This window comes from Neofelis nebulosa, chromosome 14, assembly GCF_028018385.1.
Source record: "Neofelis nebulosa isolate mNeoNeb1 chromosome 14, mNeoNeb1.pri, whole genome shotgun sequence".
Lineage (NCBI taxonomy): Eukaryota > Metazoa > Chordata > Mammalia > Carnivora > Felidae > Neofelis > Neofelis nebulosa.
The window spans coordinates 15,810,120-15,837,507 of NC_080795.1; the positions used below are offsets into that span (position 1 = coordinate 15,810,120).

Consider the following 27,388-nt stretch of genomic DNA (forward strand, 5'->3'; position numbering starts at 1 on the left):
AATTATGGAGAAAGGGAGAAATACATTCAGTATGTTGGCCTGGAAGACAGTCGCCACATGAGTGCTTACAGAAGGCAGGTCAGGAATATGAAAAGAGTGCCCCACCTGGGCATGGTGGGGGCTGGCCCAGACCAAAATTGCCCAGACTGTAAATCCAACAGGATTTGCCTGGCCTCTACTCTTTGGCAGCCCTGCCTTGAAATGCAATATCCAGTCAAAGATAAGGTGACTCTTTATTCCTATGAAGAGAGATTCCAAAATGGTGGAGATATATATTCAGAGCAGCTAGAAGAACACCGCCTTGAGAACAAAGTCCCTCCTCATCAAACCCAACTAACAAGATGCCACTTGCATGTTTCTCCTCTATGCCTATAAGGTGACCAGTGCTTTCTATGAAGGCTCTAAAACTTCGTCATCACACATAAGAATAAAGTTCACAAGCATCTGTCTTTTCTAGCATCTCAAAAAGCTCTTACTCAGGCACAAAACTTACTCTCTAAACATAGCTATGATCATGTCACCCTCTTATGTAAAAACCACAAGAATACTTGCCACTCGTTGAGGAACCATATGCCTTCATACATGCAGGCTTTTGCACAGGATGTATCTCCTGACTGAGACACCTTTCTCAACCTCAAAGCAGCCCAAATGGCCTCTCTTCCTGAGATCTTCATCAACACACATTTCCTCCCCTGCCCAGGTTCAGCAAAGCCTCATCCTGAGTGTACATATAGCACTTTGCATCTATCCCTATCCTATCTGAATTCTATCTGAATTCAAAAATTTATTTATGTGTTTAAATAATAGCTCTATTGGGGCGCTTGGGTGGCTCAGTCGGTTGAGCATCCGACTTCGGCTCAGGTCATGATCTCACGGTTCGTGAGTCCGAGCCCCACATCTGGCTCTGTGCTGATGGCTCAGAGCCTGGAGCCTGCTTCGGATTCTGTGTCTCCCTCTCTCTCTCTCTGCCCCTCTGCCGCGCATGCTCTGACTCTCTCTCTCAAAAATAAACAAACATTAAAAAAATTAAAATAATAGCTCTATTTACTAACTTGATATGACCTTGAGCAAGTTATTTTACCTCTCTTGGTCTCAGTTTTCTGATTGTAAAATTAGGAGGTGGAATAGTTAGTCACAGTTATATTTTGATGCATTGTTCTTGGTCCTGTGTTAGACTTTTAGAATAAAGTGGTGAACAAGACTAGAGTTTTTCCCTCCTCATCTTATATCCTACTAAAATGGAGAAGATGACTAAACACATAACAAACATGAAACTTCAAATACCATTGGGAAGTGCCACGATGAAAATAAAAGAAGGTGATGCTATAGATGGTGACAGGGAGGGAGCTTCTCTTGCCAAGGTGGAAGGGGAAGGCCTCTCAGAGGAAGGGAAACTTGAGTTGAGAATGGAACTGGGAATAGATGGAGCCTTTGTACCCACATTCCAAGTAGGAGACACATCAAAGAAAGACCCTATAGCAGGCATGATCTGCATGTGTGCAAAGAAGATGAGGCCGACAGCAGTGACTGTGGTCAGTTAAACATGGGGGTGGGGAAAGGTGAGGTCAGACACATGAGCAAGTGGCAGATCACATGGGACCTTGAAGGAGTTTGAGACTGATTCTGCTACAACAGTAAAACATCAGACAATTTTAAGCAGTTGACATAATTTACTTTATACTTTAGAATGATCAATCTGGCTATTATAAGGTGGAAGGATTTTGTGGGAACAGGTAGAAGATGAAAAGCAATTTAGGAAGATATTTTGATAATATAGGTGAGTGATGCAGCAGCTTGGACAGTGTTGCAGCAGTGAAATTATAGAAGAGTTAAAATGAATCACCAAGCTACTAGAGTAAAGGGTGAAAAAAATAAATTAATCAAGAACGATTGCTAAGAGTCGAGCCTGAGCAGCTGGATGAACATGGAGGTGGGGAAGGCCTGGGCAAAAGAGTATATTTGACTGTAGGGGTTTCAGCCTTGTTAAGACTGAGGAATCACTGGACATCTGAATGAGGATGCAAAATGGGCTGTGGACTAGATGAGTTTAGAGCTCACAGGAGAGGAACTGGGAGTTGGCTCTTGAATCCGTAGTCTCCTCTTGAGAAACATCAGAATGTTGACAGAAAAAGCCATGGAATTAAATGAATTTGCCTAGAAAAGAGTGAATGTAGAGAAAATGTAAGAGCTGAAGAGAAAATGCTAGGGCCTGCCAATATGTTGACTGAGAAGAAAGCACCAGTAAAAGATGCAGAGTAAGTGGAGAGGAAGTGAGGTAGGAAAAAAGGAAGAGGCATATGTGGTGTCCTAGCTCTGGGTTAAGAATGTGGTCCAAGAAGAGAGGCAAACATTTGCTGTTGAATTAATGACAGACTACTGAACATTGGCTTTGACAAGAGGTAGGTCATTGTTTTATTAGTCTTCTTAGGAACTATAATGTCTGACAGTTCTGAGAGCCTAGTTGATATTCGTGGTCATAAAATGAGTTTCAACTATCCTGATGGTGTCATTTTCTCCATCAATGTTCAGCTACCCTGGTTAAGGTAAGGCAGGATGAACTGTTGAGTTTAATCAGGATATAGGCTTGCTTGGCAGAAAGTCAGAATAGGTTAAAGTTTCTGCTGATATCTAAAGATTCACAAAATACTGAAGTTTTATTTTATTTGAATCTAAAATATCAAATGAACTTTTTAAACTAACCTTTCATAAAATTATCCAAATTCAGGTAATTTATGACTGCATACAAAAATTTGACAAGGAAGCAATGAGAAGAGGGATTTTTAGCTATCTTGCATGTTACTAAAATTACAAATATTGGACTAAGAATATGGATTATTAATCCAAAACAAACAGCATGGTTATTCTTTCGATATTTTTCACTTATATTTGGCTTCCCTTCCTTTTCCAGTTTCAATCCTTGGGAAATTTAACAGAATGGATTCTGGGGGAGGTAGGTGACAGGATGGGCTAAACAGGTGATGGACATTAAGGAGGGCACTTATTGGGATAAGTGCTGGTTGTTACATGTAAGTGATGGACTACTGGGTTCTACTCCTGAAACTAATACTACACGGTATGTTAATTAACTTGAATAAATAAAATTTTTAAAAAAGAATAGATAACAGGAAAAAAAAATAAAAAGAATGGACAGGACTTGATGCCCTGCCAAGTGTGGCCAAGAAATATCCGATGTCACAGAGTTGCCATAAAAATTCTTTTAAAATAAGACAAATGCAAGGAATTTATATATTAATAGAAATTATTTATCCCAGTGAATAATTCAAAGATTAGCTATTCCCCTAAACTCTGACATCTTATAGAAGGCAGCATTTGTCTTTTTTTTTGTTTCATTTTAGGAAAATCTAAAATTAAAACCTACTTTAAATTCTAAAAATAAGTGGTTTAACTCCTGAAAATTTATTCACTCACATTTTAAACTCCAACATACATATTTCTAGACTTGTAAACATATTTGCATTCTTTTAAATTTAAATAGAAATAGATTTGTTAAAATCCGGTTCTCTGAAATGTTCAGGAGAATATCATCTGGCTTGATTTTTATAAATTACATGTAATGTTTTTAATAAAATACTATGGAATGCATGCTACTTTGGAACAAGAATTAATGATTGAACTCTTTTCTCACAGACCATTAATTTTTTCAAAGTGTCCACGCAGTGGACAAAAATAAGTAGCTGTCAGTTTCAGTATGAAGCAGTGTTTAACTCTCGCTAGATCCATTTTGTCATAATAAAGAAAACCAACTTGAATCCCAAACATTACAAGTGACAAAACATTTTAAGGAGTGTTCATTTTGTATGTAGACTGCACCTGAAGTACTCTGCTTTAATCTAAATGAAAAAGCCAAAGTGGAGTCAAAAGTCATTTACTGTTGCTTCTTCCTTGACATTTCTAACAGGACGTAACAAGCTGGTAAAAAGGGAAGTCTGGACAGACAGGCCTCCCTATGCGTGCATTCAGTGAGCTCCAGCAGTATTCCTCACACAGGGCCAACAGCAGCAGCATCTCAACAAGAATAGCAGCAATGCCTTGCATTTATACAATGCTTTCTAGTTTACAAAGTGCTTTTCATATTGGGTTTGTTTCTTTTAATGAGACGGAAAGTTATGTGGAGGATTTTATTCCCTTAGAATACAGGAGACTTTTGGCAAGATTTTGAATCTTTCCTCTGTGGCCAATTAGTGACAATTCCACTTTTGCAAGACAGCCGTCTCCCTGTCCAATTTGACAAGGCAAAGCAAGAAGACTGGCACTGAATTCGATGCCAACAGTAGTTCAAAATCTCACCACCATCAAAATAGGAATTCGGATGCAAAATTCCAGGGCTTGCTTACTAGGCTCTGGCCGCCACGGAGGCTGAACCATAACCAGAGTCCGCTTCTGAAAGAAGGAGGTCGATGGCAGAGTAATTGGTATAATATCTCTGCAGAGGAAGTCTGGCAACATGGTTATGATGAATGCAAAATGGCACAATTGTGTAATCACGTGCGTACCATTATGTTTGTTTCAACCTTGTTTATAGCAGGAAAAAATAGAAATGATGATATTAATCAATAGGCAGTGAGTTGACAATAGTTAACTGGAGTACTATGTAACCAATAATGAAAATACAATAGAATGCCATCTGGGGATGGATAGAGTAGACCAGAGAATGTAGGACCTTGTAGGCTATGATAATGCAGAATTTGGACTTTTTCTCAATGTAAATTAGAAAGCCACTGGAGATTTTTGAACATAGGAGGGACAGGATTTGACTTATATCTTCAAAAGATCGCTCTGACTCAGGGTTGGAAAGAGACCAGCAGGACTGTGGGAGGAAGAGACGAGGATGTGCCAGGGGAGGGTTATCATGACTTAGAGCAGGTACTACCAGCAGGGAAAGTGGAGAAAAGAACCTAAAGTCTACAAACAGTGAAGGTCAGGAAAACTGGATTCTCTAATACATTGGACATTGGGTGTGTGAAAAATTAGAGTCAAGGAGGACCCTCAGGCTCTGATTAAAGAGATGTGTTTATGCACGAGTAAACCAAAGCACAGGAAAACGCACCCTCAAAATAACAGGGTTGTTGCTGAGTAATTGGTTTAGAGAAGATCTTTATTTTCATCTTTATACTTTTGTTTGGGATTATGCAAGGAACATGTGTTACTTCAATAATTTAAAAGCTATTTTAAAAAAAATAAACTAATGCCAAAAAGAATGAGAAAAAATTTGCCCTGGTATGTATTTCTTTGGTCAGCCACCCCTTGATGCATGACAACCAAACCCCACAGAGTAGCAAGCAACAATTCTGGAATATGAAACAATATCTGACCCCCAACCTGCCCAGTTTTAGGATTCATAGCAAGTTGCATCTCTTTATCTGTGTCTTTTCTAACTGAAGGAGAGAATTCACTAGGGCCTCCCACACAATGAACCTGAAGATTAACACCACGGAGTCAGCACACCTGCCAACCAAACCACATAAGTAAACCTCCATCTGTGTAGTGAAATGACTCATTCTTATTCTCATTAACCCTCAGAGTTAGCATATTTGAGCCTACCTCTCTTTCAAAATTTTTATTTTGTTTATATTTTCATAGGCCTTATGACATACATACTTTTTTTTTTTGGTAAACCACTTTGAATACTTTTTAAACATGTGGGGTAAAAATAAATACATACATAAACACTTGGATGTTTTTTTCTGTACACACCCCCCCCCGTTCCAGGTATATGTGCATGATTTCTGTCTTATTCAAAATCATGCTCTCCATTCCCCTAACTGCCTCCCTCCTTACTGCATGGTTGTCAGAAGTCATGAGCAGACCCATGCAGTTAAGAAAAATACTCATGTAAAGATCTGTATACAGCGCTAAGCCATTTGGAGAAAAGGTACAGGCACATCTAACACACAAATAACGCACTGGCCCTGAGGAGCCATGTATGAACGTGGACAGATACTTCTTCAGCAGACACTCAGCACAATAAGCATGGGTGTACCTCTGCATGCGAATCTCTTCATTCAGCAGTGGAGATTAACAAAACGTGATCATTCCCCCCAAACTGTGACACAACGCACAACCAGATGAACAAAATTGCTTTCGTGGCAGTGGTAGGTCTTCAAGCACTATATAGGAAGACTCCTGATGTCTTGCATAACACCAGATCCCTCCTGTTTCCTCACACATTCCTTCTCCACTGCAGCTGCACTGTTCACTTTCTGTCCTTCAACATGTGCGTGCCTGGAACCCAATGAATCGGTGGTGACTGCAAGCTGTGTTTCTCCCCAGCTACTTATGATGGGGACTTTTGCATTTCTAGCTCATCTCATGGCGAATATTCGAACACTTGGAATTTAGGCGTGCAGTCTGTGCATGTACTAAGCATGTGGCTTTCTGCATATGTCTGCACATCATTTTTCAGGAAACTCTATTTCACACTACACCAGCTTGATGAGTAGCTGTTGTTCACACCCACTGAGAAATAACTCCATGTGAGAATAATACCTTTACAACTTTGAAATGTCCTCAGACAGACTTCTCATCTCCAGGCCATCAACCTGCTGTGAACTCTCATCTTGACTTTTCACACTTACAGGCAACAGTCATGCAACATACTGTCAAACAATATGAAGGTTTGAGGAAACGTGAAGGAGTGCAAAATTAAATCGGAGCCTCAACATCTTTTTAGTTCAGTGTGATTTTCATAATTAAAAGAAGTCCACTACATATGCAACTATATTCGAACCCAGGGTCAACTTAAAATTTCCACTCTGTCTTCGAAGCGTGTTTACATTTCTGATCCTCATCTATATTCTGTTTGTTGAAAATTGGTGTATGAACTCAGCATCTGAAGTCCCTGTCCTCAAGATGCTTTCTACCTACACCTTCCTTGAAGTAAGTATTCCTGGTCAAAAATCTCAATCTTTACTTTAAGCCACAATTACTATGATACCAAGGAAACTGAAAGCCAGTGTGTGTATGGTTCCAACGAACTGAATTTTCTCTTTGAGAACCATCCAGAAATAATTTTACCAATCCTGTTTGTTAAAAACCCAGCAAAAAAAAAAAAAAAAAAAAAAAAAAAGAAAAGGGGCGCCTGGGTGGCGCAGTCGGTTGAGCGTCCGACTTCAGCCAGGTCACGATCTCGCGGTCCGTGAGTTCGAGCCCCGCGTCAGGCTCTGGGCTGATGGCTCGGAGCCTGGAGCCTGTTTCCGATTCTGTGTCTCCCTCTCTCTCTCTGCCCCTCCCCCGTTCATGCTCTGTCTCTCTCTGTCCCAAAAATAAATAAAAAACGTTGAAAAAAAAAAAAAATAAAAATAAAAAAAAAAAAATAAAAACCCAGCAAAATGTAGGCATTCAATAAATATGTTATAGGAAAATATAAATAAGCAACTCTTTCATTCCACAAATAATCACTGAGCCCCTGAGATGTACCAGACTGTGTTGTGTTGCATATTCAAAAGTGAATCTAATGTGAATCTGGACCTAAAAGAAATCCACTCATGCTCAGTAGAAGAGCTGACAGGTTGATTATACTTTCCCTAATTCAGCAGGAACATTTTTTAAGAAGGGCTAAAATATACACATCAAACCTCTCATTAATTTTTAGTTAACCAGAAAGTTCAGCCTAGTGAAAACCAGCTCACTCTTAGTGCTTAATTCTTTCAGGAATGCCCAACTTGCTCAACATCTGGAACTCAGTTCAATCCGACAGATGTATTGAGTGAATATCTAGACTCTGCACAGGCCAGGCCCTGGGGATGCAAGATGGGAAGAAAGAGGCTGGGAGGAAGAAGAATGAGTTAATGATAGTCCACCCCCAATCCTGGGATGGAAAAGTGAGCTAAGAAGTGTAAGAGGAACAATAGAAGAATATATGAGATATGGGAGCTGATCGTGGGGGTGACAGAAAGTGACAGGGCACAGGGGAGTGCATTGGGGAGGCTTCTTCCATATGGGGATGCAAACTTAGAAGGTCTGAATGGGCTGGGCCACTGTGAGACTGAGTTGGTTAAGCTTTTGACTCTTGGTTTCGGCTCAGATCATGATCTCACGGTTTGTGAGTTTGAGCCCCACATCAGGATCTGTGCTGTCAGTGTGGAGCCTGCTTGAGATTCTCTCTCTCCCTCTCTCTCTCTCTTTGCCCCTCTGCTGCTCACTCTCTTTGTCTCTCTCTCTCAAAAATAAATAAATAAAACTTTTTTTAATTAAAAAAAGAAGAAGGTCTGAATGGGTACTAACCCAAGACATCTTCTAGAAGTTGTTCTTAAAATTCCCAGTGTCAGTTTGTTTCCTTTTCATTTGCCCCTATCCTAAAAGGTCAGTAAAAGGAAAATATAATAAGCCAAATCTTCTGAGTAGCTTTATTCTCTTTAGTAAAAGTTGTCATAATTAGACATCTTTAATCTCTGTATTTACAAGATGTTTTTGATGTAAATTATAGTTTGGATGGGAAACTAAAAGAATTGCGTGTGTATGTGTATACATAAAATACACATCCTTGACTAGATAGAAACATCCTTGACTAGATATTTGCTTATATTTGCTGTTAAACATTTAAATAATTATCGATGCCAAATATTAATAAGAATAGTTTCACCTCTAATTTAGAATTTGTACATAAAGTTTAAGAAATGGCATATGGAAACATATAGCCTTGGGACATATGTGGTCAACAAAGGGATGGAATAAGCCTCATGGCACAATCACTATAAGACTTGCTTCTAGATAATGTTTCTTTTAAATTTCTCAACAGGAGTGACATCTTCTTCCCCAGCTTAGCTTGGGAAAATGTTTTAACGTACTTTATGATACATGAGTAGACACGTATCTCAGGAAAATGAAACTAGTTATCATCATTTATGAGTTTAAGAAAGCCATGTAAGGTAAAGAGAACCAAATTTCCCAATTAAAAATTAAATCAGTGAAATTTCATAATAGTAAAAACTGAGACATTGTATGAAGTGGTCATAATGTAGTCTACAAGTCTTACGAAACTCAGCATGTGAGCTGTTTTACCTGTGAAAGATTTCCAAACGAACTCTGCACACCAGGATGGAAAGTGAGCCAGGAACCATGATGCCATTTGCCTGTTGCCTCTCCACTAGTATTGCCAGCCTCAGCACAGCCAGAGAAACAAGAAGTGGTAGGTGTCTAAGACATCCCTACTAACTGACTACTAAACTCTTTGACTAAGTTCACCAATAGTTATGTCCCCTAAAAAAAGCAACAAAATGTGGGGCTCCTGGGTGGCTCAGTCAGTTAAGTGTCCGACTCTTGATTTCAGCTCAGGTCATGATCTCATGGTTCATAGTATCGAACCCCACATCGGGCTCTGTGCTGATGGTGTGGAGCCTGCTTGGGATTCTCTCTCTCCCTGTCTCTCTGCCCCTCCCCCGCTCATGAGCACACACTTGCTCTCTCTCTCTCTCTTTCTCTTTCTCAAAAATAAATAAGTAAACTTAAAAAATAAAATAAAAATAAAACAACAAAATGAAAATACAAACTTTCCCATTACAAATATAGAGATACCAGGTACTTCATGAAACAAGTGATTCTACTAAACAGATTCTCCTCTTGTACTTAGATCTGTTGACCCCCAAAGGCATGAAGGAAATAATTATGAGACAATAATTCTCTTAAAATTCTCAATGCTCCTTATGCTTCTGTGGTAGGAGTGAATTATCAATTGTTCTCAAAGGAGACATAGAAAAATTTCCAGTAAAAAATTTTTGAGAACTCAGAGTGGGTCAGGTAGAAGTAAAGGGCAGTATTGGCTGGTTTCAGTTTCTGAGTTACTTATCTACAATTGATGGTTGTGATAAAACCCGTCCATTAGAGCAGGATGTCAACATGATCCTCTTTTCTAATATTTAGCTTTTAACAAAGATTGATCACAAATTTTTCTTTAGACAATTTTGTAAAATAATCCAGAAATTTTTAGCTAATATACACTCACTAAGAAACTTCTCTTGCTCAGCACTGTGTGGGGTGGTGGGATATACAGCAGTGAGTGGGTTGATTGGCACTCTGCTCTCAGCAAGCATCCGATGGGACTGCTAGGCACTCATGGCCACCACTAGATCTTTACTGTATTAGTATTTAGAAAAAATATCCTTGCTTGTAAACGAAGGGTTTGACTTACCTGTCACCTCTTTCCAGCTCTAAGTTCCTTTTATTCCTTTGACACTAGGAATGTGCACAGTGCTGGAGATATAGATGATTAGCTCATCAAATGATTAGCTTGCCTTCAGGGAGTTGAAGAACCAGGAAGACCAGAAAATATGTATCAATCCAAGAAAGTATCTGTTCTATTCCATAATTTGGAAAATGAGAAATTCCCTCTCTCTTTCCAATCTGTCATTCATCTCTGCTTACCCCTTCTTTTATTCTGATTGATTATAAAACCTGCACTTTGGTTATAGGGACATAAATTAATGGAATTACTGTGCTAAGGATTACTCCCAGTAAATGATTCTTGCATCTGCAGGGTTTTTCTCCCTATCTATTCCTATGAGTTATTTCAATGATTCTCAGATTTTTCCACAATTAATTTGCTCATAAAGGGACATAATTCCAGCTAACACTTAGCACCTCCTAAAGTATATCACTACTAGAGTTCAACACAGTGCTAGATGGCCACCTGAGTTTTAGAGATGTCTAGTTTATCAGAACTGAGCTGAAGAAATAAGCTGACCCTGCCAAATGATGCTTTCAAATGATAGAGGCATAACTTTGCAACTTTTTCCTTTGGTATTGGTTGAGTCCCCTCCTCCGTCACTTGAAAATGACAATTACTAACAGACTATAGATCCAAATGATAAACACCCAGCACTGGGGAAGTAGCAAATCTCAAGTAGGGACCAACCCAGAAACCTTAGGACCATATATACATATATTGTATTTTTTACCTCAAAGAGAAGCACTATTTGTCCCTCAGTCTATGATTTGCAGCCTTGAAGCCTGTTTCCAAGTACTGCATCAGAATGATGTATTCAGGAAGTGATACACAACCGCCAATGGGGGTGGCATCTGTCTCATAGTAGTGTATGTCTCTTCCAGGCCATATCATTTATCTGAAACAGCAGATATGGAGATATGGATTAGAAAACATGTACTATTCTTTGAATGATTAGACTGCAGAGCCACTTGGAGATTAAAACAGCTATCTAAAGTATGGATCAAGTGCTTAATGACAACCAATAATCTGGGAAGTTTTGCAAATGGAACTCTCTAGTGATCCTCAAAAATATCTTTGCTGTAAAGCAAGATTCTTTTCTACAAATTCAATGAGTAACTTTTCCAACAATGATCTTCTGGAAAATACAAGGGGATTTGAATGTTCTAAAGAAATGTTATTGATCAAAAGGATAAAACTTCTCTGTTTTATAGAGTAAGAAGTATTTTATGCCTTCTGAGCTTATAAAGACCACAAATTTATGTGTCCACATGGATAGTTTATAAGTGTACCTGTTTTAATATCTGTGAGATCACACACCAACATTAAAGGATAGCAATATAAGAATATGCCAGCTCTGTGTCTGGTCTCGTTCCTTGTAATAACTCATGACTTTCATGTGCCATTACCCATTAGCAATTCCTTCTTCAGTTCATCCTACATATCTCATCTATATTGGAAACACAGTGATAATTTCATGTTCAAAAGAGGTAGGAGGCCTAACCATCATGCAAGGTTTCAAAACCATTTTTCAAAAAACAGGGATATGACACGTATGAGGCACCCCAAAGAACAGTTTCTCTTGGTGAACACAATGTGTTCAAGATTTTTAAAGCCCCAGCAACCAGAAAACAAAAAAATAATTCCAAAGAAAAGACAGATTAAAAAAGTAAACTTACCATCCCTCACCATATTTATTCTAGTAGGGAACCAAAGCTCGACATAAGTTGTCATCTTCCTCCATAAAACCCTGCCTTAGGAAAGTTAATTACAAGATCCCACTGAGTCTGACATGTAGTGGGATAATGAAAACACTTTGGTTCTGGAGAATAACAGTACAGTACACAGTGTTCACAAACAGAATGAATAATTGAAATCCAGAGCTTTTATGCTTCAATGAAAAAAAAACAATATTTCATGGCACATAAATTTATTCAGCTTATTTGCATTAAGGTTGAATGATCAAAGCACTGTCCACAGGAAAATAGTGATGGTACCTTGATTTAAGTGTGATAAGCATTCATAAATATTCTTAGGAAGCAAGATGTACCTACATTTAATCAGCACTTATTAAAATTTTATTCCCTATAGTTATTCAACAGGATCTGTGGTATAAAAACATAATTACAAAAATCAGATTTGAGCTCATTTGACAACAGAAGGGTTTTATGGTGACCTATCTCCAAATGTTCCTATTTGTAATTAAATGCAGCGATCAGCAGTAAGGATTTTGAAGCTGTTTTAGTAGTTCCGCTATTCTGCTTAACATGTGGCACCCGTAATAATTAAAATGATACTAACACATGCACAATTTTATGGCCCTTATGGTGCAACCCATTATGCCAAATAAGGGCCTCTGTTTTCACAGCATACTGCACATGGTCTCATTACACCCACTTTTCTTTTCCTGTCTTCACACTAACAACTGTTAAAGTGAATCAACACACGAAACGTACTATAACAGCTTAGTGTTTATGATATGTGTGCTGTTAGTCAGTGAACAGGAAAATCTAAACATTTACTGTTTATGTAAAGAATAGCGTTAGTGTTAGCGAATTGCTCGGGTCTGCTTACTTTATTATCTAGATCACAAACGTAATGATGGGTTTCAATGGCATCTATATTTTCGCTTTGTTTTGTTTTTCAATGCAGATGTCTATAAAAACCAGAACAATTTAGCATTTACATATCTTAGAATATTTCTTCTCAACCATAAGATAATTTAGGGATCACTTAAAAAAAGATAAATAAGTCAGTATGTCATTCCTTTAAAAAAAAAAAAAAAGGAAAAAGAAGAAGAAGAAGAAGAGTGAAATATTCAAAGGTATTTGGAGATGATTTTCCCGACAACATTCTGAGGCTGGATCTGGTTTACCTAAGGTGTTAAAAAGCTATAAACCATTTTTATGTGGTTCCACACTAAAATTTACAAGAAACTGGGAATTTGAGATCAGTGCCATTTTATCATGAATAATTTTGTAATTAAGAAGCTCCTCAAAGACCTCCTACACTCATTTTACAGTCATCAGTTCCGAATGGCGTTCAGTCTTTTTGTTCTGGGACACAATCCAAAGTAGGTCCCATCGGCAGAACACCAACGGATTGGGCAAAATCTCATGTCTGCATTTTACACTGCCATTTTTCTGAACATTAGTCGAAACTTCAGATAAAGAATAACAACCTTTCTCCATTTTTTTCTTTTTAAGTCAAACTCAATTCTGTCCATTTAGGAATTTTGCCGTATTGGCGATAAACGCACGTAAGCTGAGCTGAGTAGGCCTTGAATGCTAACGGCTTAATAGCTCAATTGATTGCAAAGATACAAAAGAAAAATGCTCACAGATTGCAGCCTTCACATGGTTTGGCTGCGAGATCTCATCAACAGTGTGACGTCGACCAGTAGAGAACCATGTGGATGCTGTATGAGGACCATGCGCTCGTTACAGAACTGTGAAAATTTGTGGGACCGCAAAATGAAAATTATCAGCCAGGAAAAAAAAAACAGCAAGATGAGAAGTGGTGGGGGAAAGCAGCTTGAGAAAGACCTAACACATTCTTCTATACAAGCTCCTTAGTAGAAAGACTAAGAACATTTAATGTTATGTAAATATCACTGTAGGTCCAACAAATCTGTCAGAGCCCTAGCAACCCCAAGCTCAGAGTGTGCCACTCAGACACCACATGGGGAAGATTTCATCCCTGTCAGGGTGCATTCTCCAACCCTACTACTTGCAAAAACAGAAACACACCCTGTTTCAACAATTAAAGAAGGCATAAAGCTTTCTATCTGAACTTGAAGGAAGTTGCATTTCACAAGCCCTATTCTTTGATTAAAATAAGCATTTGTGATCAGCATTAGTGTTTACTACCCTATGATCAAAAACAAATAACCCACTTTGTTTGTTTCTTACTGCAAATGAATTAAATTAGAAGCCATTAGGAGGACTTGCTGTTTATATCCTTGTTTCGGCAGTGGTAGTATTTGAAGTTTCCTGCGGTAAGTTCATTACTCGTATTTTGTCCAGAATTAGTGAAGCGTGCTGAAAATTGCTAATGACAGATGTTTCTCCACTCTGTCACACTTCTTGTATCATTTGATTTGGAAAGCAACATACGGTGTTCTGCTCTATCAGTATGTCACAGACTGTCTGTAAACAGCTGGTCATAACTCAGTTCAGTGAAAACCATTACTTTCCAATGAAGGGCTGGACACCCTCCAAATTGCATTTTGGCATGGCCTCGGCTGCATAATGCACAAAGTTCCTCTGTTCAGAGGTTACCTAAGGAAGAGTTCTTACTTTCCCCGTTTGTTTTTATGTTTCAGAAAATCAAAGTGTTTTCTCAGCAATAGACAGAAATCAAGAGAATATGAAAAAACATATAATGATTATATGAAGCACTCAAAAAAATCTGTGAATGGTACATTGCAAAAGACAACAAAAGTGTATCTTATCAGTTCTAGTTATGTCTCCAATTAAAGGGAGCACGAATTATCAGGGTCAAGGTCCACAAGATGACATATTTAAAAGTCCTCTATAGAATATTCGGTGGTATTTGAACACAACCATGTGGCTCTTTCATGATATCTAGTCACAATGAGAAGTACTAAAATCATCCCTCTGTCATTTATACAGTGGTGAAATTCAGAGAAATTGTTCCTGCTTTTTTTTCCCTGAAACTCATCAAGACGAAACCAAATATAAAAATCATGTAAGTACAGGGCCACACATCCTACTTTTTAACATGATATTCTAAAACATCTAATGCCAACTTATCTGAATAGTCAGTATATATTGAACACCAAGATCATTAGCAACACCTTTCAGAAAGTATGGAATTTTGTCTCCCCATGGAAATAAAATCTCTCATTGAAAGCCTCTGGATAGAGCAGAAAGATAAATAGAGATATTGAATACCTTTAAAGCCACTTGGCACTTCCAGATTCATGGAAGCTTTCTGATATACATGAAGGATCTAAACAAAATGAATTGAGCCCATTTGAGGGACTGGATGATAAAGGAACATGCGCATCTCAGCTCAGCACTCATCCAATCATATATCCATCAACAAAAATCAAGTACTTACAGATGCCAGATAATTGCTGGAGATACTCTTAGGGGACTCTTCTCTATGCATGAGGGCAAAGGCTAATCCACACTGAACTCTAAAAGTATGCTTTTTCCACCTGGGATACCATACTTCCTTGTAGATCAGGCTTCCATATCACCTCTCTGAAGCTTTCTCTGACTCCCCCAGGCTAAAGGGGTCACATGTGGATCTTCTCCACACATTTCTGGTAACTCTACTATAGTTTTACACATAAGGTAAAACTGGAGCCCATGAGAGAAAGCAATTCATCCTGTGAGAGAGTCAGGGGACACCTCAGATTAGGTGACATTTGTCTGGGTCTTGCAGAATGACTCACATGTGCAAAATAAACATTTTAGAACATCCCTATTAAGAGATACACACACACACACACACACACACACACACACACACACACACACACACAAAGAGAGAGGTGTCCTTAACTAGTAAAAAAAAAACAAACCAACACTTTTTGAAGATCAATTGCCATGAGGGTAGAAGACAAATTCATGAGAAAATTCCAAGAAATAAAAAGTATATGCACCGTGATGAATCTCTTTAAAACAAGATATTTTACCTGGATCTATTTTTCTCTCTTCTAGGCCAGAGGTTTATTAGGTATCCTTTTCTCTCATGGATAAAATCAATATATCCTGTCCATGAAAGGATGAAGGATTCAACAATTGGCCAATCTTAAGTGAAAACACATGTACTTGAAGAGTCATATCACTTAAAAAATAAAAATGTAAGAAAAAAAGTCATATCACTAATTAGACCACTGAATACAATTGGTTTCCCAAAGCATTAGATTGCAAAGTAATAAGTAAAGGGTATTTCCATATGGTTCTTAACATGAAACCATTCCTGAAAAGTACTTTACATTAGTCTTGCTTATATTAAAAAAAGAAAAAAAGGGGGGGGGAGGGAAGCTGCCTTACTGTGGGATGTGGCATTCCTTTTGAATAACAGGCTCTTCACAGTTGTTATATTGTAAGTTTCCTGGCTTAGCTTTACCTGCCCAAGTGAACTAGGCTGCACCATTAAAAAGTTTTATCATCTGTAAACACAGTAGCAGGAGTTAAAAATGGCATTTCCCCCTGCCAGTAGCAAAGGGCTTATTACCTTATTAAGGAATGTAACCAGCTAAGAAAACCTGATTGATTCCTTTAGCTGCTCAAAGCTGATGAAAGAAAATGGAGAAATGTTTTCGTTGTTTTCCTTTTTCCTAACCCTCTCTGCTCTCTTTTTTTCTTCGAATATTTCCCTCTATTTATGGTGAATCCCCCCACCCCCACCCTATAGAGCAACTCACTCCTTTGCCTCTGCTAACGTACTTAGTGAAGGGCTATTGCTTTCTTATCACAGAGAAATACTCTCACATACCATTAAAAGTAAGTGCCTGGTCGTTTTTTCAAAAGATGGCACAGGAATCTCTGTAGACTGATTATGCCAGGTGGCAATAATACAAAAATTAGGACTTTTGCATGAATATTACAAAGTGATTTGTCTTCTTTTTTATCATTGGATTTGTTTTGTTATTTCAATGATGGCCTTTTATTCTTCTTTTTTAACTTCCATTGATGGTCTTTTTTTTCTTCACTGTAAGTAGTGCTACTTCTAAATATGAGCTATGGCTCCTAGAGCAGATGGGTGAGAAGAGAAATAATTTCCACCCTATAACTTGTTAGAAGAGCTCAGTGCCTTGCCAGTTGGCCAGGAGTTTCAGTACTCAAATACAAAATACACAGATTCTCAAAGGTTGGTCCTCTATGTGGTTCTTATTTGAGTCTCTTGAAATCCGTATAGGGCCAAAAAATTATTCATTGAATTTTTGACTAATGAAAGTTGCAAGTTATGGCCAACATCCTATTGGTGGTCCCCTGTTGTCCTTCTGATCAAAACCTTGGCCAGAAAAAAAAATGCTAACATTTCTGTCCAATATATCTGAAGAAATCAAGGCCACCAGTGGACATTTTGCCTTAATGAACATATTTTTTTTAACCATTTCAGAAAAGAAATGTTTTGTAACCATACACAACTAGAGCTTTACAAGCAATAGTAGTAGCAAGGATGAGGAGGCATAAAAAATTATTTAGTGTGAAATATGTAAAATTTGTAGTGGCATACTGGCACCTCCCAGTTTGTGGATCAGAAGATAAACCAACACAGATTATCCCTGATGGGACAACTTAATTTGATTGCGTTTTATTCAATTCCATTGAACCAATATTTATTGAGTGTCTACTAAGTGCAAAACTGTTTGCAAGGCATTAAAAGAAATTAAAGATTAGTATATTCTCATGTGTGGAAGAGTATTCCTAAGGAGGCTAATGGAAATACTTGAATAAATTATTTAAATTGTTACTCAAATTATTCAAATAAATAATTAGAATACAAGGCAGTACTATAGAAGTGCTTTGTGTGTGTGTGTGTGTGTGTGTGTGTGTGTGTGTGTGTATAAAATCTTTAAAAAAGTGTTAGTATATTTTATAAGTTCCAATTTAGGTAGCTATATCCCCATTTTCCACCAAAACAATACAAATACCCTAAGTCCCTGCAATTAAATTACAAATAGCTTGTGATTACTTAGGGCCTGATTAATAGAGTGCCTATATAATTTATCATCCAAACAAGGACACTTTGAGAGTGAAAAGTGATGCTATTAATAATTATGCCAAGTCAGTAGGAATAAACTAAGATTATCCCAGGCAAATAGAGACGGATCACCCTATTGATTACCTAATTTTAGTGTGACCAAGACTATACTGTTCTACTTTTTCTGCTTCTTCCTGCTACCTGCCTTTAGTATTCCATAAAAGTTTAGCCAGGAGTAAATTACAATATTGGAAAATCATATATATCATAAAATTTTTAAATATTTAAAAATAATTTTTAAACATTTTATATTATTTTGAAGTATTTAAAAATTGTTATATTTCTACAAATAAATGTTTTTAAAACATTGAAGTATATATGGTAAGATAAGGAGAAAAGTAGTAGTGAAATAATTCTTTTGTAAATGCCTTTAATTCAATTTCCCCCAGTTAGGAGTTATGATAAATTCATCCAGAATGTCCCTTCCTACTTCTCCTTTTCTCATTCCCACTTCTCCTTTTAGTTTTTTCCTCCAATTCTAACATAAAAGATGATTGGTTGAGATAAGACATAAGCCATGCATGCAAGATTACAAGGGCATGGCAAAGGTTTGTGGCAGAGAGGTGCCTGGGTGGCTCAGTTAAGCATCCAACTCTTAATCTTGGCTCAGGTCTTGACCTCAGGTTCTTGAGTTCAAGGCCCGCATTGGGCCTTCACTGGGCATGAAGCCTACTAAAAAAAAGCGGGGGTGGGGGAAGAAAGAAAGAAAAATGGTGTGTGGCAGAGGGAGCAGTCCAGTGTTTTTGTGTCCAATCTGAAATCCAGGTTTAAATGGCAAAAATATACGCAACAAGGTAAGTCAAACTGAAAAAAGACACAAGATCAGTTCCTTAGGAAACACTTAAGGAGAGCTTTTAAACTGTACCTATAATGAGAAGGAACTATTCTGTCAAAAACAGAAAAAGCAGAAGGGCAGAGCTCTAGGGAGGCAACAAGTCATGGGGGAAGTTGGGAGCATATATGGAACATGGATGGCAAACTCAAGTGCCTACAGAAATGGGCAAGTGATCCAGGCACAAGATGGTCAGGAACACATTATGGAATGGTATGGACTGTGGCAAATTGTGGAGTTATGGTCTAACAGTGGCAATAGCTACTCAGCAACAGCCAATTATTATGTGAAACTGTGGATCCAGTGTAGCCAATTCTGCCAACTTTCAAGAAAAACTAGAAAACCAAAATTAAAAAAAAAAAACTTTTTATTTAACGTGGCAATGAAATCAAATGGAAGCTCTGTGAAGCACACCTGGTCCTCAAGCCTGCCACTCTGGGACTTCTGCAAGAACATCTTTTACTGGCACATGGCTGCAGAAAAACAGGACTTTCCCTCCCATATACAGGCACATTTGCTTTTGTCCTTTCACAAAGGAAATCTTTTAAGAAGAATGTTTGTGGGGATGTGATATACAGGCTTTGGAATATTGTAAGTATTTGAAATGCATGTTCACTATGTATTTTTTTAAATGTATTCTATCATTTAAATGTGAAAAACTGTCATATGGACAATTAAAATCAAGTTGAATAGTACTTAAATGTGAAGTTCCCTTCAAGGAGTCAACAGTTCTATGAATCTTAGTCCACTTTACTTTCTGTTAACAAAGTCCATTTCTATTCGTTCGTTCATTCATTCATTCATTCATTCATTCAACAAACATTTATGGCACATACATCCTAGATACTTGGCTCTATTCGAGGTGTTATGCATACAACAAAGCACACAAAATTCCCTGCCTTCATAAAACTTACATTCTAGTGGGGAAGAGAAACAATAATTAAGCTTAAAAAGCAAATTATACCACATATATAGGGAAGGAATATAGTTTTCACTGGACTGTAGGTGGGATTCAGGTTCAGAAGTTTCTGTTCAAGTGTCTAAAACTAAAATATGATCTGGCTGGTGTTTTGACACATTTTTAAATGTTAAGACATTAAAATAATATTGTATCACAATCTCCGATATTCTTTAGGAAGTGACATAAAATGTTTAGAGCGCTGGAAGATAAATAAGGAAGTGAATTATTAAATAAATGATTTAGGAATAAGAGTAGAAAGACTACAATCATGATATTACTATCGTTGTTGTATTACAATACATCATTCAATCATTTTCTAAAGTTGATAAAAATATTGCTTAAGTTCAATCAGTACAGAAAAGTATCAAGAAAAAAAAAATCATCCAGAAATAGGTATCGTTAGTATTCTACGAATTTCATCTCTGTTTATATAGAAGGATGGATGGATAGATAGATGCTTGGATGGATGGATGGATGGATGGATGGATGGATGGAAGGAAATACTGGATTTTAATAACTGATCCAACTACACATATATAGTGATATAGATATGTCTGGGGTTAAAATCTTGCCTCTGCCACTTTCTAGTGAGTTTATGTGACTTAACCACACTGAGTCTCAGTTTCCTCAATTGATAATGAAGAAACTATTTACTCATAGTATTTTTATGGGTATTAAAGAAAGCAATCAATACATAACACTTAGGACAGTGTCGAATTTACTAAATGCTCAATAAATGGTAGCTGCTTTTATTATCTGCTTCGTTAGCTTGTTAATGATACTGGGTTGATCCTAAAACTATTGAGTCTGCTATTTCCCTTTCCTTCTCATTCTGTATTTCATCATCATCTTTGAGCTATTTATTTTCTAATTAGGTTGTTTTAAAGTAGGAAATGCTCATGAAGAATTATTTTTAGTTCCTTGCCAGATCACATTCAGTGATCATTTCTTCCCTCCTCTCCCTCCTCCTCTTCGGAGCACTCTTGCCCTAGCTGCCTTGCTATCCCTTTTCATGTGGCCCATGCTTAGGTCCTCATTTCTGTTTTCTATTTTCTCTGCTATGGCATGAATGATTTCCCTTTGATGTGTCTTCTGTATCATCCGTGTTCTGTTCTTCATCCTCACACTAGGATTGGAATGCTGAGTGTTCAGTGTTCTGTGCATCCTTTCAGAGCCCAAGCAGGGTATGGAGGGAAGAGGAGGGAGGAACAGAGGCTCTGTGCAGACCTGGCTGGGGCACTTGCTCTCTGCTTTTCCTTCTTAGATTTCAGGAAATGATCTGCTGTACTTGGGCTCACTCTACCTATACGGACTGGAGAGAAGGAAGAATCTCATTCCTGCAGGGATGCTCTCTTACTTCAGATTATCTCCCCATTCAGTATGGAGTCTGGGGGTTTTCACCACCATCTGATTCTGGCCCCATTTTTCATCCCTCATTTTTCCAGGCTTTACCCACAGCCATTTCTCTTAATGCTTCTTCCTCCCCAGAGAATGTCAGCTCAGTTAGCACTATCGCTGTAAAATTCTAAATTATGCCTTAACTGATCAAGGGTACCCTTGTTTGCTTTTCTAACAAACAGTGCCATCTTCTGCAAAGAACATTCATGAAAGAAAAAGGATTATTTGTCTTACTTGTCAGTGACAGAAAAACAAACTTAGAAACCAGATGCCCAATAATAGGGAATAGTTAACAATGAAAGGAACATCCTCTCAATAGAATATAAGGAACTATTAAGAATTATATTGACAACAAAACCTTTAACAATGTGATGTCAATTTTGTAAAATTTATTTATACATTTACTTATTTATTGACAGTGTGGAAAATATATTAAAATATTTAGATTGTGGGATGATGGGACATTTTTGTCTCTTCCATGTTTTATATAATTTTTAAAATTCCTAGATCATATTACTTAGAAAATCAGTAAGAAGGATCCATAAAACATTATTTAAAGAAAAAAAGTAATTTTGTCCAGTGTGGCATTTTCAAACACAAATTAAGACAGAAATATATAACTAGAAAAGAAGCACCCTCTCACACCAAGCCTGAATCTCATTTATTTTTCTTACAACACATACACTTAAACATTTACTTGTTACTAACCTAGGCATCATAACCCACCGAATATGAATAAGAAAAGCCCTTTGTATGACAAAAGTTTCAACTCTGTGAAACCGATGATGACTTTTAGTAAGAACTAACAGATCTCTGCCAATATAACCTCCTCTCCATTTGTCATGCAGCTAGCTATTTGTGCTTTCAGAGGACTGTTTTTACCCTGAGGGCCAATTCCATTTAAAAAAAGAAGGAGAAGAAAATATGCAGATGAATTTTATGATTTTCCTGCTTTTTTCTACCTCCTGAAAATCAAGTCATGCAATGCCAAGGCTCTACCTTTTAGGGGTAGACATAGATTGCCCCCACACATATGAAAAATCTCAGACTCTGCCCAGTCATGAAGAAAGCTCCTGCTTGTCCAAAGAAAGGCATGAAATCAGGAGTTGACAGAGATTCTCATTCAGGAAAGAATTGTCACCATTTTTGCTGTGCTCCGGCCAGAACAACATATGGCAGCCCAGCTGACAAATATAATCTTTTCCTCTTTTTTTCCCATTCCACATGCACATTTCATTTGTGGAATATTAAAACTTCACACAAAGTGCCTGTTAACCCCTTGGCACCACAGCATCCCTCGTCTGGGATGTGCTATTTCCCAGAATCCTCCCATCCAGCTGTAAGAGGGTTAAGGCCAATAGAAAGAGAACGTGTGGTCAGAGGCCTTCTGACTTCCCTGCTTACAACAGGAAGGGATGGCTCTCAGCATTTGCAGGCGGGGTTGTCTTTATGTTAGGAAATTTAGAGCTTCCTGGCTTCAATATAAACTGCCTCATTGCCCTGCATCCCAGATTTCCATTTCCCAAACCAAGGTATTTTCAGACACAGCTGTGCTTGCATCTTGCTGTCCATGGGGGGCCCCAGGCAGGCCCACTGTCCATTCCGTGAGCACACTGCTGGCCGAGGTCCTAAAGGAAGAAAGCCTGCACATGGGATTTAAATAGAAAAAGTGACTTTGTTCACTTCACTGCCTCCCCAGATACAAGCACTGGGTTCAGGTTTAGATATCTTTGTTGACAGAGGCAGGGTAAGAGGGCTGTTCACACTCACTCATTACACTGCAGAACTCCCCAGGCAGCAAACACACTTCCAACAAAATGTTTCTACGTATGTGTCAATGTATGATTTCTCTTTCCACTCACATCTTTATATTTTGTTTTCCTTCTTTTTATTATTTTATTTCATTATTTTTTAAATTTACATCCAAATTAGTTAGCATATAGTACAACAATGATTTACTCACTTAGCCCATTCCTCCTCCCACAATCCCTCCAGTAACCCTCTGTTTGTTCTCCATATTTAAGAGTCTCTTATGTTTTGTCCCCCTCCCTGTCTTTATATTATTTTTGCTTCCCTTCCCTTGTGTTCGTCTGTTCTGTGTCTTAAAGTCCTCATATGAGTGAAGTCATATGACATTTGTCTTTCTCTGACTGACTAATTTCGCTTAGCGTAATAGCCTCAAGTTCCATCCACGTAGCTGCAAATGGCAAGATTTCATTCTTTTTGATTGCCGAGTAAGACTCCATTGTGTAGATATACCACTTCTTCTTTATCCATTCATCCATCGATGGACATTTGGGCTCTTTCCATACTTTGGCTATTGTTGATAGTGCTGTTATAAACATGGGGGTGCATGTGTCCCTTCGAAACGGCACACCTGTATCCCTTGGATGAACACCTAATAGTGCAATTGCTGGGTCCTGGGTAGTTCTAGTTTTAATTTTTTGACGAACCTCCATACTGTTTTCCAGATTGGCTGCACCAGCTTGCAGTCCCACCAACAATGCAAAAGAGATCCTCTTTCTCCGCATCCTCCCCAACATCTGCTGTTGCCTGAGTTGTTAATGCTAGCCATTCTGGCAGGTGTCAGGTGGTATCTCATTGTGGTTTTGATTTGTATTTCCCTGATGATGAGTGATATTGAGCATTTTTTTCATGTGTCGGTTGGCCATCTGGATGTCTTCTTTGGAGAAGTGTCTATTCATGTCTTTTGCCCATTTCTTCACTGGATTATTTGTTTTTGGGGTGTTGAACTTGATATGTTCTTTATAGATTTTGGATACTAACCCTTTATCTGATATGTCATTTGCAAATACCTTCTCCCATTCTGTTGGTTGCCTTTTAGTTTTGCTGATGGTTTCCTTCGCTGTGCAGAAGCTTTTATTTTGATGAGGTCTCAATAGTTCACTTTTGCTTTTGTTTGCCTTGCCTCCAGAGACGTGTTGAGTAAGAAGTTGCTGCGGCCAAGATCAGAGAGGTTTTTGCCTGCTTTCTCCTTGAGGATCTTGATGGCTTCCTGTCCTACATTGAGGTCTTTCATCCATTTTGAGTTTATTTTTGTGTATGGTGTAAGAAAGTGGTCCAGGTTAATTCTTCTGCATGTCTCTGTCCAGTTTTCCCAGCACCACTTGCTGAAGAGACTGTCTTTATTCCATTGGATACTCTTTCTTGCTTTGTCAAAGATTAGTTGGCCATACATTTGTGGGTCCATTTCTGGGTTCTCTGTTCTGTTCCATTGATCTGAGTGTCTATTTTTGTGTCATATATTTTGTTTTTCACTTAGTAAAATTGCCTAGCATAAAATAAGGCACTTATCTATTTGTTAAAAAGTTTGAAATATACAAAAATGCAGAAAGTAATACATGACCTATATCCATGGATTCACCAATGAATCCATTATATTTGCATCAAATGACTCTCTCCTTTTTAAAAACTAAGATAAAATGTTTCAGGAACATCTGACCCCACTCCACTTCCCTCCTTGACAAGGTTAACAACTACTCTGAAACTGGTATGTATCATCCCGTTGCAAATGTGCTAATACAGATGCATGTATCAATAATACATGCATATGAGTAGTTTGTTTCTCCAGTATTTGCCATGAGTAGTATCATGCCATATATAATATTTACATATATTTTGCACTTAACATGTTTCTTTGTGCAATTTATTCATGCTAATACCTGCAAATCTAGGTCACAATTTTAATTGCTCTATATTTTCCCATAATTTCAATAAACAATACTTTATACATTCCCCTAATAAGAGACAGATTATTCCATGTGTTTGTTATTACCCACAATCCTGCTTTGGCCATCCTCAATCACATCTCTTACAGACGGATGCCATATATTCTCTAGGGTAGACACCAGGAGATAGAACTACTGAGTCGTAAACTCAGCTTCTTCAGTTTTACTAGATTGACAAATTATTTTCCAAAGCAGTTATATCAGTTCTTGTTTTCATCATAAACTATAAAGTTCCTGTTTCTCCACATTCTTGCCAAAGTTTGGTGCTATCAACTTCTTCGTTCTTGCCAAACTGGTATGTAGATAGTAGCCTGCTGTTGAATTAGCCTTTAGCTCCCTTCTTTTTAGTGGGGCAAAGCAGCTCTTCTTATACTTATTGGACATTTGTTTTATCTTCTTTGTAAATTGTCTTTGTTTATTTTTCTTTCAGACTGTTTGCCTTTTTCTTAAGGATTTGTAGAAGTTGTTTATAAATAAAATCATTATCATCATTTTCTCCAAGCCAGTCAATAGCTTATCTTTTTACTTCATTTTTGTATCATTTCTGCTATATGTAAAGTTTATTATTATTATTATTATTATTATTGAATAATAATAGTCAAATTCACCCATGCCTTATACTTCAAACTTCTTTTGCCTTATTTAGGAAATTTTTTCCCTACCACAATGCTAAAAAAATATACTATCCTATTTCTTATACAGTCAGCTTGGCTATAGTATTTGTTTTGAATATGCAAATTTGTTCCAAGACAATTGGTATAATTAGAAAAAATATGAGCATAACACAAAACTCCAATTTGCTTATGGCATTTTGTCAGCAAAAACACTAGGTGAATGCAGAGAAAGACATGCAGTTAAATCAAGCTGTGTTGGAATACACATAATATACACACACGCGTACCTCAAACATCTACCAGCTACCTCAGTTCACAGGTATGCTACATGCCACACCTATCCATGTTTGGTGTTACAACTTTCCATGAAATTTCAGATAACCTACTTCACAATAACTCGTCAGTGGAACTCTTCTGATGTCCATTTCACAAACAACCTATCCATTTATTTCAAGGTAAAGTTCCACATTTATTGTAGTATTTATGTATTTTGTAACTATTTGATGCAGGAAAAACTATGCTTCCAGTTTTTTCCTTTTTTTTTTTTGTCAGTTTTTGAGTATTGCCTTTCCATCCCATTTCTCCCTAAGTCCTATACTTTTTAATTGTGAGATTTTGCATGGTGGGGTGGTTTTTAGGAACACATATGTTGTGGTATAACAGAACTGATTTATGAGATCTGTAGTCTTGCACATTAAAGTCTTCAGTCCATCTGGAATTTCCTTTTATGAAAATTGTACTGTACTATTGAGATCCATTTTTTCCCATAAGGAAAACCACATAACTTCCATTTTAATTATTACATGTTTCTTTTACTTTTCTTGTCTCATTTCACTAGCTAGGACCTCCAGTAAAATTTTGAATTGAGACTAAGATTAATAATAACAGTGAATTTGAATGTTTCTCAAGCTTCATGATTTAAAATATTTCCTGTAGGTTTTGAGGATATGTTTTCTCAGGATAATGAAACCCTCTTTTATGCATGGTTTACTAAGCAAGATTATCATGAACCATTGTTGAATTTTATCAGATACTCTTTCTGTATCTATTGAGATGATCATATGGTTTTCTCCTGTAACTTCTTAATATAGTGACTTAAAATAATGGATTTAATGTTAAACTATCCATTTTATTTTGATAAAATATTAACTATGAGATAGATATTTGTGATATATATATACATATATGTTTGAGTATGTGTATTACACATGTATTTTTTCCATAGCTTTATTTCAATATAGTTTAACAAAAATAAAATTCACTCATTTTAATTGTACAGGTTGAGGAGTTTGGAGATATGTATATAAGCCATGTGACCACCAATTTAATCAAAACATTCCAAATCCCCAATTTTTATCTTCTACAATGTTGCTACAAGGTGTCTATCTCTGATTTTTTTTAAATTTTATCCTACATGAAGTTCATTGAACTTCTTGGAACTATAAGTTAATGTTCTTGACAAAACTTGGGACATTTTCAGCCTTTATTTCATCATATGATTTTTCTACACAATTCTCTCTTCTCCTTCTGAATCTCTAATAACATGTGTTGGAATTATTAATATTGCTTCACAGTTCTTGAATATGCTCGTTTTTCTTTATATATATATTTAAAGTTTTTAACGTTTATTTATAACTGAGAGACAGAGTGAGACTGAGCATGAGCATGGGAGGGGCAGAGAGAGGAGGAGACAGAATCTGAAGCAGGCTCCAAGTTCTGAGCTGTCAGCACAGAGCCCAGCGTGGGGCTAGAACCTACCAACTGCGAGATCATGACCTGAGCTGAAGTCAGATGCCCAACCAACTGAGCCACCCAGGCACCCCTTTCAGCGAATACATTTTTTCCTGTTTTTTGCATTGGATAATTTCTAATAAACTACCTTCAGTTTCACTGATTCTTTTCTGTGAT

General features: G+C 37.4%; 1 long non-coding RNA gene across 1 annotated transcript in view; it reads right to left on the bottom strand.

Moving 5' to 3' along the window:
* Positions 1 to 5,797: 5,797 nt before the first annotated feature.
* The window catches only part of LOC131494964 (uncharacterized), a 50,503-nt gene continuing 28,912 nt past the window's right edge, over positions 5,798 to 27,388 (bottom strand). The window contains exons 2-3 of the long non-coding RNA XR_009253685.1: positions 10,914 to 11,078; positions 5,798 to 6,243 (exon numbers count right to left, since the gene is read on the bottom strand). This is a non-coding gene — a long non-coding RNA (uncharacterized LOC131494964). The remainder of the gene's footprint in view (positions 6,244 to 10,913; positions 11,079 to 27,388) is intronic.